The sequence below is a fragment of the Sphaeramia orbicularis genome, chromosome 15 (genome assembly GCF_902148855.1).
Source record: "Sphaeramia orbicularis chromosome 15, fSphaOr1.1, whole genome shotgun sequence".
Classification (NCBI taxonomy): domain Eukaryota; kingdom Metazoa; phylum Chordata; class Actinopteri; order Kurtiformes; family Apogonidae; genus Sphaeramia; species Sphaeramia orbicularis.
Genome location: NC_043971.1, coordinates 14925610 through 14937952, shown reverse-complemented (window position 1 = coordinate 14937952; position 12343 = coordinate 14925610). Strand labels below are relative to the sequence as shown.

Here is a 12343-nt window from a genome sequence, read left to right as displayed (position 1 = left end):
CTTGTGACTATTAATAAGTGGTAACAAATGCTAGTATTGGATATAAGCAGTGGGACTAATGTGAGCGCTGCATCACACTACATCTCCTTCAAGGCCCCAGTGGCCCTGCTGCCCATACAGGGCATCCTCTACTGGCCAAAAAGGTGAATTACAGCTGACCCTGCCTCTGTGGCTTCCTTCCTGCAGTTCGACCTGGCAGGGAACAAAGAGGTAGTCCTGTGCCAAAGAGGCCTATCAGTCTCTCCTCCAGAGAGAGGAGGAGGGAGGGAGGAAGAAGAGGAGGGGAGGCTTCCAGGGGGGCAGGGTTAAAGGGAGCGCCGCAATACCGGAGCACTGCAGCTGTGCTCCACGGCCGAACGGGGGCAAACTGTTTGTGCGTAGGAGTAGGAGGAGGCGGTGGGTGGTTGTTGGCACCGAGGGGGTGGGCTGGTAAGACATCTGTCATCCTATCATCAATGCTGTCACATCGTAGAACAAATGGGCCCCCCCCCAAAAAAAAAAAAAAAAACCCAAAAAAAACACGGCATGGCATGGCAAAAGGTGTCAGTTGGTCCTCTTGGTCTTTTGTGGCTTTTTCGGTAAAGCAATGGCCACTTCAAAGGGGAAACAGACGGGAAAAAGGTTAAAATGTGACAAATCAAAGTACAAAAAATCTGCATCAGGAGGGCGAGCCGCATTTCAGTGTCCTTGGCTGAGGGCCAGAGCACATTTGGGGTCTTTTCCAAAAGAGCTAGGCGAAGGGAGAGTGGCATATTTAATTCCCCCACCCCCACCACCACTACCACCATCACCGCTGCCACTACCACCACCACCACCACATCCACCCTTTTGTTTTTTTGAAGCAGGCCGCAGCGCCGAGGCAAGGTCTTCCATAATGACACCTTGACTGTGAAGAACTTCATCCACTCCGCCGCACTATCTGGAGCCTGCATGACAAGACGGCTCGCTTTGTTGCCAGGAGAGTGGAAGAGAGCTTTGAACTGCAGAGTGACAGCGTGGGGGAAGCCGTTCCAGGCGTAAATGTAAATTATTGTTACTTACACGTTTAACCCAGCACCTACAACCCCCCCATCATCACCACCACCACCACCACCACCCAACCCCTCCACTTCTTCTACCCACCCCAACATCCACTTCCCTCTACTCTGGCCTATGGAAGGGAGACGAAAGCAGTGGTGTCGGTGGTGGAGGGGGGTACAATTCTGACATCATGTTGCCCTCTTTTGGTGGGTGTTTGGAACTGCACCTCCCTGTCCTCTCACCTCAAAGGCATCCGGTCAGTGATGAAGACAAGGTGAATATCACAGGAAGCGGAAATTAATGGACTTTTACAAACCTCAGCCGTATTTCTTAAATATTTTTTTTCTTAATTAAAATATTTTTTTCCAAACTGACCCAACCAGGAAGCATCTAAGGAATAATAACTCATATCCTTTATTTATTTAAGTGAAAGTAACAAGAGTGCACTATAAAAACTGACAAATCTTTCTCTGCGTTTACTAAAAAAGTACTAGTATATATATACACCATACCAAGAAAATATACATAAAACATCTAAAGTAAACCCAACTTCTTCAGATGTCACCTTCACTTGTTAATTTTACTGATGAAAAAACATGTTAGCAATGAATTACTTGGTGGAGATCGGAATATTTTTGACATCCGTTGCATAGTTTTAATGTTTATTAGTGTTCATGATTATAATGTACACTTTAATCTGAATAGCGGAGCTGCTGCTGTAATCATTGTCAGTTTATCTGTTGATTTTCACACCGATTAATGAATTGTTTTGTCAAAAAATATAAAAAAAAAATCTGGAGACAATGCCAAAATGATGTCTTTAAATAGCAGGGTTTTTACAGTTAACATTACAAGACTCAGTCATATTAGATAAGTGTCACATAGAGCGAGAAATAGTAAATCATCAAGTAAAGTGCTTGAAAAATGGTAAATAATTAGTCAGTCTTATTATCATTGCTTTACTGTAAATTAAGTAGGGTGTAATATAAATGGAGTGCATTCAAAAGTATATTTCCCTCTCAAATGTAGTGAAGACAAAAGGAAAAAAAGCATCATAAAAGGAAATCTCAAGCTGCTAAAACTGTGCTTACGTGCACTTTTGTGAGTAAGTGCACTTTCCAACGCTGACGAAACAAAGGGAAGGTACAATGACAGTGCATAAACAAGTTTTAAAAAAAAAAAAAACTGAATTTCTCTCATATTTTCATTTGAATCAATTCCATCATGTTCAAGACCATGTTTATCTTCTTTTACATGAAAGGCCACATATCTTTAAATATTTCCTATCCAATTACAGTCTTACTTAGACGACTCGCTTCAGATTGTAGTGACGTGGGTTTGGACTTTTTTTTTTTTTTTTTTTCACACCAGTGAGCAGGAAGCCAAGCATAGAGGTGTACATAAGAGCTGTGAGCTGCAATACTCAGCAGCACAAAGCACAAACAGAGATAACGAGTGATAAAAAAGTGAACTATTTATGCTGTATAGGTGTGTTTGAGAAGCTCCTTAAGGGTTAATCATTCAATGTGTGGTTTTGACTATATTTACTCCGAGCACATGCATCATCTGTCACAAAAAATATCAGTAACGAGACATAAAATGACTTAATGTGAATCTAAAGTGAACTCAAAACTCATAAGATAAGAAAAAAAGAGCAAATCTGAGAAACAAACTCATTTATCAAAAATCTGTGTTATTTAAATTTATTTTACATATGTATATGTCGAAGTTGAAATTGATTTTTGTCGTAATTGTCTTGAATATTATACCTCTAGATTTTGAATGCTTTATTTGTTTGACATGCCCAGAAATAACCATTTTAAAGCACAAATAAATGCTTTGTTAACTTTGAACCAAAAATAAACTTGAAAATAATACTAATTTGGCATGTATGCTGACTATTATGGATATTATCTGATACATAAAAAAAAAAAAAAAAAGTCATGATAACATTTTTGACTACATGGGCCTGACTGTTCAAAAATGTTACCAAAGAAGTCACAGTTTAGTCCAAAAAAGTGTCATCATGCACTAAATACATCCACCCCCATATAGCATCACAGAGTCATCGAGTGTTATGAGTGTATAGTCACTTAAAATGAATTTATATGCAAAAGACTTGCCAATTCACAAGTGGATTCATACAGTACCATGCATGTGATTTAAATAAACAGAGTGAAACACCTACGTCAGCAAAATGATTTAAAGATATCAATAAAGATTCTGCAGAAAAAGATAGAATGGTTAATACCCGGCTGTAGAACACACCACCTGACTGAGGCGGGTACCTGCGATTTACCAAAAAAGGAAAAGAAAAAAAAAAAAGAAAAAGAAAAATCCATAGCAGTGCTGTCTTGTTCGTCATGCGATTCACAAAGAGAACAGAAAAACTAAAGGAATAAAGGAATATGCACGTGCAACGGTGAGGGATGTGTTTGTTAAATAAACCTAAACTTCAAACACACTTGGCGCCTGGACTAAGTGGCACCAGAGGAGGAGAACCAGCGAAAACAGATAAGGAAGACGAAGCTAAACCACTGACCACAGATCGGATTTTAAGTATGAAATGACGCTGGACTGATTGTGTTCTCCTGCTGATCTTATTTTCCCTGCAGCCACTACCACTCCACACACACACACACACACACACACACACACACACACACACACACACTGCACAGCACACTGGCAGCAACTGTCATCAGGCAAAGCTCCAAGCCATTTCCCCTAGATGCATCTCGACTGAATCGATAGGGCCCTCGCAGCATATCATTAGACATAAATATTATAATTACTTGTGTTATTAATTTTGCCTTAATACTGGGATAATATGAGATGTAATTCAACCCTGTTGAGGGAAGAGAAAATAAGATAATCACAAATGCATCTCTTATGAAAATCAATGTTGAAATGGATATTCCAATAATGCCAAACCTCTGCCCCTGTGTTTTTTTCTCATGCATATCAGCCATTATTTTCTGCATTCATCTGGAAAAAAATATATAAATATGTCCGACATATTTCACATGGGTGCCCCTGTCCGAGGCAAAACAATATGGATTTGTGTTGCCTCGCAAACAATTTTAATAAAAAGCTATTGATTGGGGATCGAGCGACTAGCCTGTGGGCGCCGAGCTCCAGACCCCAGTGGGTCCAGATCATTAATGTCCTCAACTGCTGGCTTCACTGGCGCAAATTTGTTCAATAAGGGTCTGGCATGCATGCTTCAGGGTTTGATTTTGATACAGCCACATCAAAGTGTTTGTGGACGCTCCACAGGCCGCGAACGGCTCAGGTTTTTCTTAAGACGTTCAGTTAAAACACAACATTTTTTTCCTTTATGAATCAGATCAAAACAGTTGCTGGGGCGTTTGATTGTAAAACGCAGTGACATGATTAATGAATCTGAGCACATATTACTCCTCCTCAGTCTAAACACTCATGGCAAACATCAACTAGACACCGTACTACACAAACACATCCAGTCAGACGGATGTGCATAGTAATAAGAGATACTGTAGAGCCACAACCCACAGCAATCCACGTCTGCTTTCACTCCACAGGCAATGCAAAAAGACACAAGTAGCAGACACCCTCCTGCATGGCACACTCAGGTTTACTGGAGGGAAAAACCTGCACTTCCTTTGCTGTATTTAACCAAAATTTGTGCCACCACAATATCTATATTCAGTCAGACACACACTTGCATATACTTTTTTGAGCAGGTATCAAAGCGTCTGCACAGCAAGACAGTTTTAATTACCAGGTACTTTCCTTATGCTTATGATTTCAATTTCTCCCCGCAAAGCTGGTAATGATATTCAAAACGCCTGCTGGCAACTCCGACGCCTTATTCTCTCCTGTCTTTTCCTTCCCACTAAAATGTGAATACCTCAGTTTATAGGCTTATTTGTCCTCCAGTCACTTTGTAAAATCTTTATTCTGGCGAACATATCTTTTTAAATGCGAGCCTCACTGGAAGGAATGGCAATAAAGGTTTTGGGAGAGATCAATGCAGAATGTATTAGCCTGCACTACCGAGACCGACTTCAATAATAAAAGAATTGATCCTTTAAAGTGAAGCTTATTCTGGGCCGGCATGGCAAAAGGAGGATGGTCCATTCCAATACTGCACAGGCCAGATGGAGAATCACAGCAGGCTATTTCATCCACCCTCCTCCACTCCCCCCGAATTATTCACATTGTATTTTCAAACCCGTATTAGATTCAGTGGCACAATTACTGAGGGATTCTTGTTGAAAAGCATGCATTATGGAGGAGCATGTCCAATAATACAGCATATGGAATAACATATTCAGTTGGCACCATTTAAGCTTTGCCAAGTACAAAAGAGGGTGATAAAAAGCGAATAAAAAAAAGACCGAAAACCTTGTGAGGAAGAGAATAAAAAGACATGAGATAACAGATTTTTCACAGGATATATGGAATCTAATAATAATCGTTTTTGAGATAACAGATAGTCAAGTCACTGCACATTAATGGTTGTTTTTAATTTAATTTCAGCAGATTTTATTTTCACTGACTAACAGGGGAGTCGTGCCAAAATAATGGTAGGTGAGGGTCATTCTCCAGAGAATAAAAGCAAATAATGTAATGGTTTTCCTGCGATTTCGAATATATTCAAAGACTTTTGGAGTATTATTTTACAACTTCATTTAATGCCTTTTTGTGGCTCAGTGATCTCCCACTTAAATAACACAAACACTGCATTATTTTATTTCTTCATAGTACATTCCTTTAGAGAACATGACCTGAGAACATGAATTTCCAAAAACAATGATATGAAGCATAAGTGTCTGCACCAGTGCCAATAAAAAAAACACTACCAGTGACTGCTATTATTATTAGCTATTATCAGAATCATGTTGGGTTTTGTTTTTTTGGTTTTTTTTTTAATGATATTCTCCTTTGCATCTAGACCTGCAAATGTCAAATGCAATTCAAGACTTTGCAAACCTGTCGTTCATACAGTTGGATGCTAACTTTAGCTGCTAGACAACTTTTCCACTGAAAAAATTTTATAAATATATATCTCTGTATAATTACCAAATTTAATTATGTATGTTTATCAAATTACATTTTATGTTCACATCTGAAACAGGACTAAGTGTATTGTATCTCCTTCTACAGAATCTCTGATGTTCATGTGTGAAAATCTTACTTCCTGTCACTGGTATTGCGAAATGTGTGTTTTGTTTTTGTTTGCTTGTTTGTTTGTTTTTATTTAATAGCTATTGCTTAGCGGTATATGGATTGATATAATAGAAGATTCACATAATTTTTTTGTAAATTAACATATATTTTTGTGTTTTAATGAGTGTTGAGGTGTCGTTGAAACACAAAAATGAGCAAACTTTATTATTATGTAAATAGATCATCTCAAATGTTTTCTTGAAAGACTCCATTTTGTTTGGATTTTGCAAAAACTTCAACTTTGTTCAGTCATTTTTTCCCCTCTATCTGAATGAAGCTAAAGTTGGCTAGTCTCAAAAACCAATGTATATCGAGGATAACTGAAAATTAATATATTGTTCTATCATATGCATCGTCTAGAGTTGGACTTACTATTTTCATAGTTTGTTTTCTGGCATTCTGCATGAACTGAAAGCAGAACTTGAGTCCAAAATACACTTATCCCCACTGGACAAACTCCTCCATTGATCGTAACGTTCTCAGGATGTTTTCAGGATCTGTCCTCTGTGGAAATGAGAGCCTGACTTTATTACAACTAAATGCCATATATAAGAGAAATATATTCACACTTCACATGTTTCACAAAGCAAACAGGTTGTATTTAGAATTTTGTTGAGCAAGAAGTGTCTCCACAATTTTACAATTGGATTAATTACATAAATTGCTCAGCCCTTGCTGAAACAGAACCAAATCTCCACTATTGTGGATTTATTTGGCTTGCAAAAAAGAACCACAGTTTTTTGTTTCCACTAATCACTGTGTTTATAGCGCTAGCTCTTCTCTTTGCTTATGTAACCTCAAGAGCTGATGTTGGCCAGTTTTACTACAGAAAGCAACCAATGCATTAGAAAGAAAATATAACGTAATTAATTTTCATTAAATTCTAAAAACTGCACTGAATTAAATAGAAATCCAGGTAACAGGAATTTATTTGGCTTTTTGTGTTTCCTCTAATCACTTTGTTCATAGTGCTAGCTGTTAGCATCTTGGTGACTCTTTGCTAATGTTACCTCGTGAGCTAATGTTGGCTAATTTTACTACAGGAAACAACCAGTGCATTAGTAAGAAAATAGAATGTAATTCATTTTCATTAAATTCTAAAAACTGCAGTAAATTAAATAAAAATCCAGGTAACAGGAATTTATTTGGCTTTTTCTGTTTCCTCTAATCACTTTGTTTATAACACTAGTTGTCAATATGTTGGTGACTCTTTGCTAACATTACCTCATGAGCTAATGTTGGCACTAATCTAATGAAAATTAATTACATAAAATTTTCTGTAAATTCTAAATAGTGCAGTGAATTCAATAAAAATCCAGGTAACAGGAATTTATTTGGCTTTTTGTTTCCTCAAATCATTTTGTTTATAGCGCTAGCTGTTAGCATCTTGGTGACTCTTTGCTAACATTACCTCATGAGCTAATGTTGGCTAATTTTACTACAGAAAGCAACCAATGCATTAGAAAGAAAATATAATGTAATTGATTTTCATTAATTTCTAAAAACTGCAGTGAATTACATAGAAATCCACGTAACAGGAAGTAGAATTTTTGCACATATGTGAAACAAATCACAATCCGAGTAGACAAAATTTCATTGCAACATCACGCAGAATTTTCCACCATATTGGGCTGATATCTTTCCTCTAATATGTATCGTCATAAATATATAAACACCTTATAAGACAGAAATGCTAAATGTTTATTAGCTACATCATTGTGTCGCAGTAGAAACCCATATTGGACTGAAATCACCAGAATTTCATCTGTTTATCCATTGTTACCATGCTAGCTAAAGTCAGTGCTAAAGTTACTTTGTGAAATGATTGTATTCAAAGACAAATTTATCGCATATATCATAAGACCAAAAGGAACATTTACATCTGTTGTCTTTAAATGCTAATAAATATCATTAATTAAAAGCACTCATGGAACAAATCATGGTTGCTGTACAGAAATAAGGCCTACAAGTTATAGAACACACCAACAGCATAAGGGAAAGGATGTGTGTGTGTTTTAGGTGTGATCTGTGTCAAAATTGCCTTTGTCTCATAATATAATATGATCAAAAATAGTAATAAAAAAGGAAGCAATCTCATCAGCGTGAGAAATGAAACAGGAGAATTTCTACATTTCCATTAGTCACTGGACACATCATGATCCCAGCATCGTCTCAGCCATCAGTCGAATGCGCCAGCGGTGATCAAGTGTGAGGGCTGGATATATAACAAGCACACTTCACAGTATGCCTAACAAGCACACTTCACACACTAATCAGCTCGAGTGGACTTGCTTTGCATCTGCATCCTTTGGCGTTCGGCGGAGACGAGCGCGAGCAGGCCCGGATTATGAAATTATCTGTGTTGTATCAATAGATAAGGTTATCGGGGATTCGCCAAAAGTAATGAGCGTGGTGAAAGGGAAGATTTCTGTGGTGTTTAGAGATAAAATAAATTAGGGGTTAAAAGTAATCACAGAGGATGAACATACACTTAAACTCGACTCCCACCTGTATTATTCATCAGCCTCAGACAAATAGACGAAGATCTGTACAGCCTTAATGCGGCATCAGATAAAGACAGACTGCTTAAGATAATTATTTTAATGTATTTTTACAGCCTTTAATATGAATCTGTTGATTTGTATTTGCTTCCTTGTGATGAAAAGAGGAAAGTGACTTGATCTCATTAGATTTGACCAATTATCAGCCTGGTCGAACATTGCATATTCAGCATTTTTTAAATTATTGGATGATACTGGACTATCATATGATCAAATAGATAAATAAAAAATGTAAAAATTCTACTTTGAGTCTCTTGCAGTCTCATCTCTGCCTATATTCAGCACAGTGTGGTCTCAAACAATGCCCTGCCTACCATGAGTAACAACATGTTTGCACTGAAACAACAAAAGAATATTTAGGTTTTCACTATTTCCACTGTGAGAACTAGCGCTAAATTTACAAGAAATATTATACTGGACTCTCTTTATTTGCTTTGACAGTCAGCTTAGAGGCATTTCAGTGAAGTTTTGTGTAGGAGTTGCACTAAAATTCAACACCAAGGTTTTCATCTGTTATAGCTCAGTTATTGGTGTATAATCAGAATTCAATAATTTTATGGCACCAATCACACTTGCTTTGAGATTTTCAAACATCAACATGTGTTTACTGTCATTTTATACTATATAGTGTCGTTTGATACTAAATTTCACTGCCTGATGATTGAATGTTGTTTTTTGAATTTCATGTGTTTTATGATGATAATGTGATGTTAACAGGCAGTCAAGTTGAGGTAATTTAGCTTATTTTTATGATGTAGTGTGGATAAAAATTAAAATGAGGTCTTGTATCCTAATTTGCACTAATTTTATTTTTGTTAAAAGGCAAATTGTGAAAGAAAAATATTGTTTATGACGCCAGAGTGGCACTATTGATACTGGTATTGAACATTTCTGAATAACCAGGCCTATTGACGACTGTTACAGATAATGACAACGGCTGGGCCTGACAAAATCACACGCATCCACCGTAATTTAAATGTCCACTTTTGTCCAGAACCTATTTAACAAAATAAAGACACACAAAAGAAGGACGTGTTCACTATAATTTGCCATCTTTGCTTGAACGGACATCATTTAATTACAAAGAAAATGCTGCTGATTCATTTTCTCGTTGGCATGTCGCTGATTATTCAGCTGTATCTCAGGTCTGCACACCGGTTTCTGTAACCTGCAGAGCCGCCTCTGACAGCAAAGTGAAGAATTAAGGACAGACATGTGCTTTGTGTCTAAATTCTGCTTCAGTAGCTGCAAAAAAAAACCCAAAGTAGTAAATAACATCAACTTGAAAGTGCTGTTAATCTTCATTGCTTTTCTGCACAAATATAACCAGTAAAATTTTGCTAACAAGGCTGCAGTTGTTTGCAGTTGAAATTATATAAAATTACCCATTGTCATCCTTCAGTGAACTGTGGCTAAACACATACACACAAATAGACTGACCTACAGTTCCACCTTGTGTCTCCACAACCCAAGGAGTGGTGTGGGCTGGTAGTGGTGGTGTGTGTGTGTGTGTGTGTGTGTGTGTGTGTGTGTGTGTGTGTGTATGTGTGTGTGTGTGTGTGTGTGTGTGTGTGGTGGTGGTGGTGGTAGTGGGGCAGCTCCTGTAATCCCATCAACTCATGTCAGACAGCGGTCTGGACACAAGCCTATCTGTGAGGCCTGTAATCCACAGCTAAGTCTCCACACAACTACACACCCACTCATCTGAGAACACACACACACCTGGACATACTTGGAAAGTGATAGTCAGCGGCTGCCTCACTCAGTCTGTTTACCAGTGGTGATACATGTCAATAAAGGGGGAATACGCATTTCTAATGTTGTCACATCAGTGTCTGTGCTGCAGCCTTATGGTTTCCACTCACTCTGAAAAATGCATGTTTTAAAAAGCTTTAAAAGCTGCTTTAAAAAGGAGGGAATACATTGATAAAGTAGAAATGCAAAGCAAACAAAGACTGATGACAGAAAAGAAAGAAAGTACCAGTCAAGAAAGAAATAACGCATGATTATAATAGTAGACTAAGAAAAAATAATGGAAATGGAAAATACAGTACATAAGAAAGAAGGAAACAAAGAATGTATAAGAAGGAAAGGACATGAAAATATGAATAAAGCAAAACAGAAATACAGAAAAAAGAAAGAAAAAGGACAAATGAGAATGGAAAGAAAGATGTTAAGTCGAGCACAAATGAGCTTATATTCTTGATTTTTTTTTCTCCCCCTTAAGCCGTTAAAACTGAATGCACAATCACCAAGAAACCATTTAAAAAAGCACAATAAAAACACCAAACCCCTTGCCGAGTCGACTGTACAACACGTGCTAGAGGTGAGAACTGACGCAATGCATTATTCACATTCAGCAACAAATAAATGACAAAATAAACACTCAGCGCATATTCAAAATGGTGCTCAAAAAAAAAAAAAAAAAAAAAAAGAAACACAAAACAACAAAACACAAGATAATCTACATTATTCCCCAACATGTTTTGCTGTCAAGCTGTTCAATCAATCACCGGTCCAGGGAACAATATGTCCCATTATCATTCAGATACATGCAAAATACCACGACTACAAAAAAAAAAAAAAGGAAAAAAAAAGAGAGAGAGAGAGAGATAAAAAGGCACGTCGGACAAGGCACCCCTGCTCATGTCTTGCTTCAAAGAGAGAGAGAGAGGGAGAGAGAGAGAGAGAGAGAGAGAGAGGGAGACGCAGGGTGCAGGACCCACACGGTGTAGTTCCAGCCAATTGCATTCCAGAGAAGTGACCATGGCCAGTGATAAACAAAGCACCATAGATCATTCCTCTCCCAGACGGAGAACCGGCGCTGGAGGCAGCAGAAGGCAGAGAGAGAGAGAGAGAGAGAGAGAGAGACAGAGAGAGAGAGACAGAGAACGGTCAGACAGAGAAAGAGAGGAGACAACAGAGAGCTCACCGCCTATATGCCCCTCTGCTATCCTCTGATGCTACATTTTGACGCCCTTTTTTGCAACTGGAATGCCATTAAAGCCGAGCCGTGCTGCAGATTTTCCCTCCGTGAAATGAACGAGAGAGACAGAAAGAGGGAGGGAAGCTTCTGCTGCTTGCTTGCTTGCTTGCTTCTTTCTCTCACCGATGCAGCAAAAAAAAAAAAAAAAAAGAGAGAAAGGAGAGAGAGAAAAAAAAAACAGCTTTAAATTGTTCCCTTTCCCCTAAAGAGAACAAAAAAGTCCATTCAACACTTACCCAGACTCAGATTCAGTGTTCATTTGAGCCCGTGCAGTGTGCGTCACAACAAGAAACCTCAGATATTCCTCCAAAACAGATGTGTGTGCAAAAAGAGGAGCAAGTGAGGTTCCCCCTTCTTTTGTTTGTGAGCCTGCCTGGGCTAGGTTTCTCTATTTGCATCAGCCGGCTTTTTTTTTTTACAGCTTTGAAGCAGGTGGATGACAAAAACATCAATCTCTCCAGGCACATTGTGTGGCATGCACGCTTTGACACACTCCCCTCACCAGCTCTATACAGTATAATCACACATTCCTATTCTCTCCTCACAGCTTCCACACTGAATA

At 38.2% G+C, this 12343-nt stretch overlaps 1 long non-coding RNA gene across 1 annotated transcript in view; it reads right to left on the bottom strand.

Annotated features, from left to right (window-relative positions):
- The window catches only part of LOC115434398 (uncharacterized), an 86222-nt gene extending 74416 nt beyond the window's left edge, over positions 1-11806 (bottom strand). Inside the window, exon 1 of the long non-coding RNA XR_003937514.1 lies at positions 11728-11806. This is a non-coding gene — a long non-coding RNA (uncharacterized LOC115434398). The remainder of the gene's footprint in view (positions 1-11727) is intronic.
- Between the last annotated feature and the right edge of the window lie 537 nt (positions 11807-12343).